Genomic DNA, 8,455 nt, shown 5'->3' with positions numbered 1-8,455 from the left:
GGTCAAGATTCAGTACAGTTCGCGCAGCATCCATGCCTAGTGACTCCATGCAAGTAAGTTGATCCTACAGTTTCTAATTGTGATGTGGAACAGGTACATGTAAGTAAGTAGAATGCAAGTCAGGCTTGCCCTCTTGGGGCTGCAGGCATGAGTAGTTCAGAAGTGTGACGATATTCTGTATACACCACTACCTTCTTTACAACACCAGAGTGCAAAACGATGATTGGTGGCTGGCCTTCCAAATTGTGTTCAGGGACCTCTGTGGTGGCAGTTTGAGCGTTGTCCCAAAGCTTGCCATACTGATAGATGTACTGACCAATACCACTGACATCCACTCCCTTGCACACTTTCACTCAGACCATGATTTCAGCATAATTGTATTTCAATGATACGAGCGTATACTCGCGTTTTGTAGCACGTGAAGATGTTGCCCCAAAGCGTTCAGCCGGTTTCAGCCGGCTTTTTAGGGATCCCTTTTCTCAGCACAGGCAGCAGCCAGCTTGGCGTCGTCTGGCAAGGTCGAGTACTGATAATACTACGCTCTGTTTTGCGCCGTGAGAAGCCCTCCATCAGTGTCTGCAACATCATTTTTGTCGATGTAGAAATACGGATCGCTCAGCGGGTCGACATTCAGCTTTTCCTCGCAGTCGCTTTTACTCCAGCGCTGACTATCGTCGCCACCAGTATCCAGTGTCGATTTTATGAGGGCTCTTTGTTGCTATGCATTATGAGACTCACCACTGCTGGACAAACTCAGCGAGATCGCCACCAAAGAAATAATTCCGATCGCGAACTAACTTTCAGCGCCGCTTCGTACAGGGAGTCTCACGCTGACAACTCTGGACCTAAGCCTTTGTCGCGACACCTGTCGTCATCGCTGTGTCTAAACTCAACCTCCCTGTGACGAGCTCTCACCTAGCGCTAAAATCAATTGACCAGAGACATTTGAAGACACTTGAAACTCCTTTGACAACAAAGACACCCACTCGATCGAAAAAGAATCTTCAAAAGCCACCTCACTGCGCGTCCCAAACTTTGACGTCACATTTTGATGATTGATATCAAGTACACAAGTGCTGGTTTTCGCTGGCCGGGGCTCAATTGTTACCAAATCTTTAACTCGAAGTTCTAGAAAGTAAAAAATCCAACAAATAGAAACACATTAGCGTAATAATGTATCTACTTACTTAGGTAAACAGCAGCAAGTTCAACTTCAAGTCAATAATCCAGTCACTGACACCGCTCGTGCAGGCTACGCCTGCACCGGGGCCTCAACACACTACCAGGGCAACAGAGGTATCACCCACAGCCAGCTGTTCAGCACCTAAACGAACGCATCAAACAACACACACCACGTCACATACTTCCACCTTGCGCGCAACAACAAAGACCGAAGCGAGGGCGACCCAGAAAACAACCGTCACCTACACAACTTGTGGATCCTGGTTCACAGACTATGCTTGCTCCGCCGCCGCTGGTGACGGTGGTGGCGGAGGGTGGGCATCGTGACTCATCGGGCCGGCTTGTGTCGCCGCCTTTGCTACTGCCGTCGGTGGTTCCTTCGTCAGTGCCCCCGGCGGCTTTGGCTGGGGTGGTGCCGATTGCTGTCCCGGTCCCACTGCCTCCTTCTGATCCTCCGCCGTCGGCTCTTGCGGTGGTGGAGCTTGCCAGTGACAGACAACGAGCAACATCGACAATGGCAATAACACTACAATTGCCAACTCAAAAAGACCCACCTTGCGTATCAGCAGCCATCACCAACAATGCAATCTACAGCAACCACACAGAATCCACCATCCAAGCCCACTATTGAAAGACCAAGACGTTCCACAGCCATCTACAACAAAAGCTACGCAGTCAACGGACAGGGGCGCGAGGAGGGACGTGACAGCAGGGTAACGGCCGAGTCCCTTTCAATGGACCAAGTCAGGCGGGATAACAGAGAGAGCGGAGAGGAAGCGGGTGATGGGACGGACGGTGAAGGGAGCAATGAGTGGGAGAGCGACGATTGTAGTGATCGTGAGAGTGGCGGTGAGAATGTTAGGGTTGTGCGTAGGTTTCGTGATAGGAAGTCTTCAGTTACAATCATCTGTTGGCTAGTCCTGATTGTTGCAATTCGTATTCCGACTCTTCTTTCACGGTATCGTGCCGTGGTGGTCATGGCTATGGACTACAGTTAAAAGTTTTGGAAGCGATCTGTCAGCCATCTGCATAAGCCTAATTTGTGTGTACAGAAGGATAGTATAATTGGGTTGAAAACGTTCAAGTAAAGTGTCATGTTTGGTGCGGCCAAGCTTGGCCGTTAATGTTCTAGGTGTAACGTACTGCTGTTATTTGTTATCATTTTGTCCTTCCTTCTTTCTTTCTCTTCTCTGTTCATTTTTCAGTTGTAAGTTTAGTGTTAGTACACGCATTCGTTATTGCCCTCGCTTTCATTGTTAAAATTCACACTTGTAAATTTCACTGCTGTTATTCTTAGTGCTATTTCTCTTACTTAGGTTTTCTATAATAGTTCAATTTAGTTTTCATTTTCTTTTAGTACAACGAAGATTCCTGCTGAGTGTTGTACAAACACTTGTTTTAATCCTCATTTTCTCTACACCATTTCTTAACATTTTCATCGTTTTATTGCTCACTGTCTCCACAGTTTTACATTACATGAATAAAGTGTACACAACTGTAGATCCAGCTTGTATTACTGATTGCAGTTAAAAAATGAAGCTTTTTTCTTCATACTTCGAGCCCATCTATTTCCTTTCCCTTTACATTGTTTCTTGCATCGTCTCCATCGCTTACATTGTGTAATAAAGAAATCCAGATGTCACTTCAGCTCGTCCTACTTATTGCCATAGTAAAAATAATAACAATAATACCACAGCACACAAACAAAATTTATGCCAAATAACAATGTATGAGAATATACTGAAATTAAGCCAAGTCCGCTTCTGTCTCCATCCAACAAAACAGAGGAGGAAATGTATCACATTGGACAGAATTTGTAAGGGTGATGAAGGTGGGGAGTTCGAAACTTAGCATACCAGTTGCGTGTTGAGCAGTAGGCGCCAAGTGAAACGTGTGGGAGCAGTGAGGTCTGTCAGTGACAGCAATGAGGTGATCTCTCTGCATGTACAGGTCTGGCAGTGAGAGCAATGAGGTGATCTTTCTCTTCGCACGTTTCTTGGTATGAGAGCAGTTAGGCCATTTCAACGTATGCACAGGTGTGGGTTGCATCGGCCTAAGAAGATTACTTGTTGATATGGAACCCGGCGGACACACCTAGCGTCAAAGCACTATTCAGAACCATTCTACCGGTAGCGACGGGCAGAACTGTACATATTTAATACGTACTCTGACTCCATTACAATAGGGATAAACCGAAATAGATTATTTTCGACATCTTGCAGGCAGCATGGTTCGCCTCGGTACAAGAGATTGCGCTTGAATTCTCTTTCAAATACACTTCCCGAAATCTCGCAATTATTTATTATTATTATATGCATTCCCGCGGCAGCGTCAACAGTGCAAGTGCAAGTCGCCCATGCACAAACACAGTCCACACGTTCGCTTATGCTGGACATGGTAAGAGAAGCAGTTGATATAGGAGACATAAAGACAACAAGCACAAACGTAGCTGTAAATCCTTTGCGTATAGAATGTTTAAAGTGTATTCAGCGATATTTCCGTGATCTGGGAAAAAGGTGACGGCGCGGTTTCATCGCCGCAACCTCTACTTGCAGATCATATCCAGTAGCTGCCTCCATTCGCCTCGAACTGCAGCTACGTCTGATAGGCGTTCCAGATCTTCCAGGCTCTGCAATCGCCCGCACGCAGCTCGGTGGAGGTCGTCGTCTAGCTTCACCGGCAGGGTGATGCGAGGGCGGCCTCTCCACTTGTGGTCATCACATTGAAAGTAGCTGACCATGCTTAGGACGGCGGGGGCATCACTGGGAAGTCGAAGGATATGGCCAAATAGCCTCCACCGAGCTCTGGTGATGATCCGGCTGATCGGCTCTGCCTTGCACCTGTCGTAGAGTGCTGTTGTTGCGATCTTCTGCGGCCAGACAAAGCCGATCAGTGAACGCAATGTACGGTCGAAAAAACGTTGATACTAAAAATTCTTTTATTCATTTTCGTAAGAATCCAAAACATGTACATTAAAACACAATTCAGCAGAGTCAGCGGGAGTGATGTCATTGTGCTATGCTTGAGTGATGTCATTGTGCTATGCTTCATTGAGTGATGTCATTGTGCTATGCGTCATTGAGTGATGTCAGTGTGCTATGCTTGAGTGATGTCAGTGTGCTATGCGTCATTGAGTGATGTCAGTGTGCTATGCGTCCTTGAGTGATGTCAGTGTGCGATGCGTCATTGAGTGATGTCAGTGTGCTATGCGTCAGACTTTAATACATGGCGACTACCGAGGTCGTCCTCTGTGCCATTGCAATTTTCAAACCCTTGCCTGGAAACGAGCAGCATATTCTGTGTATACATTGCTGGACACCTAATAGTCAACTTGACTCTGAAGTCGTTCCTTGGCATGGTCAAGTTAATGAATAAACCATCATCGTTTAGGTAATGTGAATCGCTCCAGTGGTCAGTTGTGCAATCGATTCGGCTCACGTTCTCATTCTTCTGATTCTGATCTCATTCCTAGACCACGCTAGCACTGCGCAAGCACAATATTCACTTCACAGTCACTCTCACACAGACGGAAGCAGATTCTCACACTCTGACTATGCGTACTTTTGCATGCAGCACATACCATAATCGTCACACATCACACTATACCCACATGCACATCAGACCGTATAGGACACCAGACATTGGCCTCTACGAGACCAAAACCAAATACAACGCCGTGCGCAAACAATAGTCGAACGGAATTTCGCAACACAGTACGTTAGACCTTTTTTAAACAGAAAAATAATAAGGCACCCATTTTGATAGTGCAGGGGATGGCCCACGCCTGGTAAAAAGAATAAACAGAAAAAAATAATAAGGCACCCATTTTGGTAATCCAGGGGATGGCCCACGCCTGGTAAAAAGAAAAACAGAAAAAAAACAGAACAAAATAAGGCACCCATTTTGATAGTCCAGGGGATGGCCCTCGCCTGGTAAAAAAATTAAACAGAATAATAATAAGGCACCCATTTTGATAGTCCAGGGGATGGCCAACGCCTGGTAAAAAGATTAAACAGAGAAAAAACTAAATAATAAGGCACCCATTTTGATAGTCCAGGGGATGGCCCACGCCTGGTAAAAATAATAAACAGAGAAAAGAAACAAAATAATAAGGCACCAATTTTGATAGTCCAGGGGATGGCCCACGCCTGGTAAAAAGGATAAACAGAGAAAGGAAAAGAAGACCAGACGACAATCGCTTGCATTATAGGCAAATTCATACTTGAAATTTCTACTGCACTGGATTATGATCATGAATGTGGTTGGCCAGGATATTGCGAAGCGCCAAGCCTTCACCATCTGTACCTGCATTGTCCTGACCTGGTGGTGTTTGATAGTGGATTGGATTGATGACCCATGAACTCTCAAAGGGACACTGCCAGCGTTCGCAAACATTGTGCAGTGCACAACAAACCAATGTTACGTCAGAAACAAAGTCCGGGTCTGAATAGTTGTTTTTCACAAGAATTCTGAAACGCCCCTTCAGCCGTCCAAATGCCTGTTCCACAACGCGACGGGTTCAAATCAGGCGGAAGTTGAAGGTCTTCTCCTGAGGTGTTAGTGGGTTTGAAAAGCACTTCACGAGCGACGAAGAGAGTGCGAATGCGGCATCTCCAACCAGGTAGGGCAGGACTCGATTGTTTCCGATAGTCTTTTCTGGTATGTCGTTGAGCCAATGGCGGGTTGTGAGATTGTCAAAGAAACGAGAGTTGATATATGCGGCAGCATCACCAACTGAGCCAGGATTACCCACGTTCACATACGTGAATATCCCCCGGGCATTAACTGCAGCCAACAGAAGAATGGCAATCCTATGCTTATAGCACCAATACGAATCCCCATACAGAGCTGGCTTCTTCATCTCCACGAATCATCCATCCAATGCGCCCGCACACTGTGGGTGACAGAACAATCCTTCAAAATCGACGACAACTTGATGGAGCTCGTCACCCAAGGGAAATTTACTTGCGTCGCGCACTAGATGCCTCTTGAAGGCCTGGACAGTTTCATGCACAATCGTGACCGCAGTGGATTTCCCAACACCATATTGCCTTGCCAAGGTCTTGAAGGAAACATTATTTGCCAAGCAGGACAGTCATAGCCAACCTCTTTTCTGAGCTGACAGGCTTCCTCATCTGAGTCGTGGCTTTTACCAGATGATGTCCGTACTTCATATGGACACGATGAAAAGCCTCTTCCGGCAGACGGAACTCGTCCCTGTACTGAAAGTCTTCCCAATCGCTGAACCTCTCCCCTACAATTCGGTATGCAATGATGAAATCTCTCTCCCATGTACTTCTGAGACGTGGAGCAGTCAAGAATCTCGTTCTCCTTTGGCACTTGCGCAAAATTCTCCAAAAATGTGGAGAACACAGGGGCGGGAGGAGACGAGTGAAGAAATCTGCTCCATGTTCATTATTCAGATGGTCCGTTCCTAAAGCAGCCAGTGATTGTTCATCCAAAATATTCCGTTGAACATCGTCAGAGTTCGCCAAAATAGAAAACAAGTATGATAAGGTCAGGAGAAACACAGCTGCGATGCGGTTTTTTCTTGCCCGATCCATGAAACTGCAATATGACACCACAACTGAAAAGGACTTCGAATTCGGAAAGAAACACCAACGATCGTGGACCTTTTCTTCTCTTGAAAAATTTGAGAACTTTGTCCAATAAATTTTTGGTGGAATAAACAAGAGGCCGGTTTCTGTGAAAATCCGTGTCGTCATTGAGTATCCCTGGTGATTTTGTGACGTTGACAAATGCGTCAGGCCGCGGCAGTCATGAGCTGGAAAAAAAACAAAACAGTGTGTGACCCCCGTCTGCGTCGAGTGCTGCGGCTTGACGCTGCGTCCAGCTTCAAACGTGCCGTAGTGTGACCGCGTACCGAGGTTAAACGCATTGGTAGAATAAATTGCGGATTGTTGTTTTCTCTGAATTCATCCACTTTCACCGGGATTTGTGAAGAGAAAAAGGATCTACATGTATACGTCACTTGTTATGATTAAGGTAACTTATAATTCTAGCACACAAAACAATTAAGTCCTTCTGATTAACACGTTTTGTATTTTCTATGTATGTATGCTCACCAATTTGAAATAATTTAGTTCTATTCTATTTCTCCTTGCAGAAGATACGGTAGCTCAGTGATCGCCGAAGCGGGGCCGTATTTCGGAGCCATGAAATGCCCAAAACGGACAGCGGTAATCATCGCAAAAAAGCTTCTGTGAATCCCGCTTTAGGTAAAAGTATTTGTAGAATATATTGCGGATTGTTATTTTCATCCACTTTCACCGGTATCGGAAAATGGCTCAACTCGTGTTTATGTGAAATCGTACATCATGGGCCTACGAAAGCATCTCCACAGAATTTTGTGCCCGATGTTTTACACGAAAAAAGGCTGCAAATACGGGGATCGTTGTTGGTACTTCCACCCGAAAGGTTGGTTGGGAAGGATTGAAGGTTGATTTGTTTTAAATCCGTTATGCCGTCAAATGTCTGGAATATTCTTGTCCACTTGTCATCTATGTTGTAGAGAGAAAAGGACCTACTCAGTAAACTGTAATAACCGAAGCAGGGCCGTATAAGCATGGCCGTACTTGTGTTTATGCGATATTGTACATCAAGGGCCTACAGAAGCATCTCCACAGAATTTTGTGCCGGGTTTTTTACACGAAAAAAGGCTGCAAATACGGAGATAGTTGTTGGTATTTCCACCCGAAAGGTAGGTTGTGAAGGATTGAAGGTTGATTTGTTTAAAATCCATAATGCCGTCGAATGTCTTGCATATTCTTGTCCACTTGCTATCTATAAATTTGTGAAAAGAAAAAGGACCTACTCAGTAAATTGTAATAGCCGAAGCAGGGCCGTATTTCGGAGACATGACATGCCCAAAACGGACAGCCGTAATCATCGAAAAAAAGCTTCTTTGAATTCCGCTTTAGGTAAAAGTATTTGTAGAATATTTTGCAGATTGTTATTTCTCTAATTTCATTCACTTTAACCGGTATCGGAAAAGAGCTCAACTTGTGTTCGTGCGAAATCGTACATCATGGGCCTACGGAAGCATCTCCAAAAAAATTTGTGCCCGATTTTTATACACGAAAAAGGCTGCAAATACGGAGATCGTTGTTGGTATTTCCACCCGAAATGTAGGTTCGGAAGGATTGAAGGTTGATTTGTTTTAAATTCATAATGCCGTCGAATGTCTGGAATATTCTTGTCCACTTGTTATCTATCAAATTGTGAAGAGAAAAGGACCTACTCAGAAAACTGT

This window comes from Sycon ciliatum, chromosome 6 (assembly GCF_964019385.1).
Source record: "Sycon ciliatum chromosome 6, ocSycCili1.1, whole genome shotgun sequence".
Taxonomy (NCBI): domain Eukaryota; kingdom Metazoa; phylum Porifera; class Calcarea; order Leucosolenida; family Sycettidae; genus Sycon; species Sycon ciliatum.
This window is presented reverse-complemented; position numbering follows the sequence as displayed.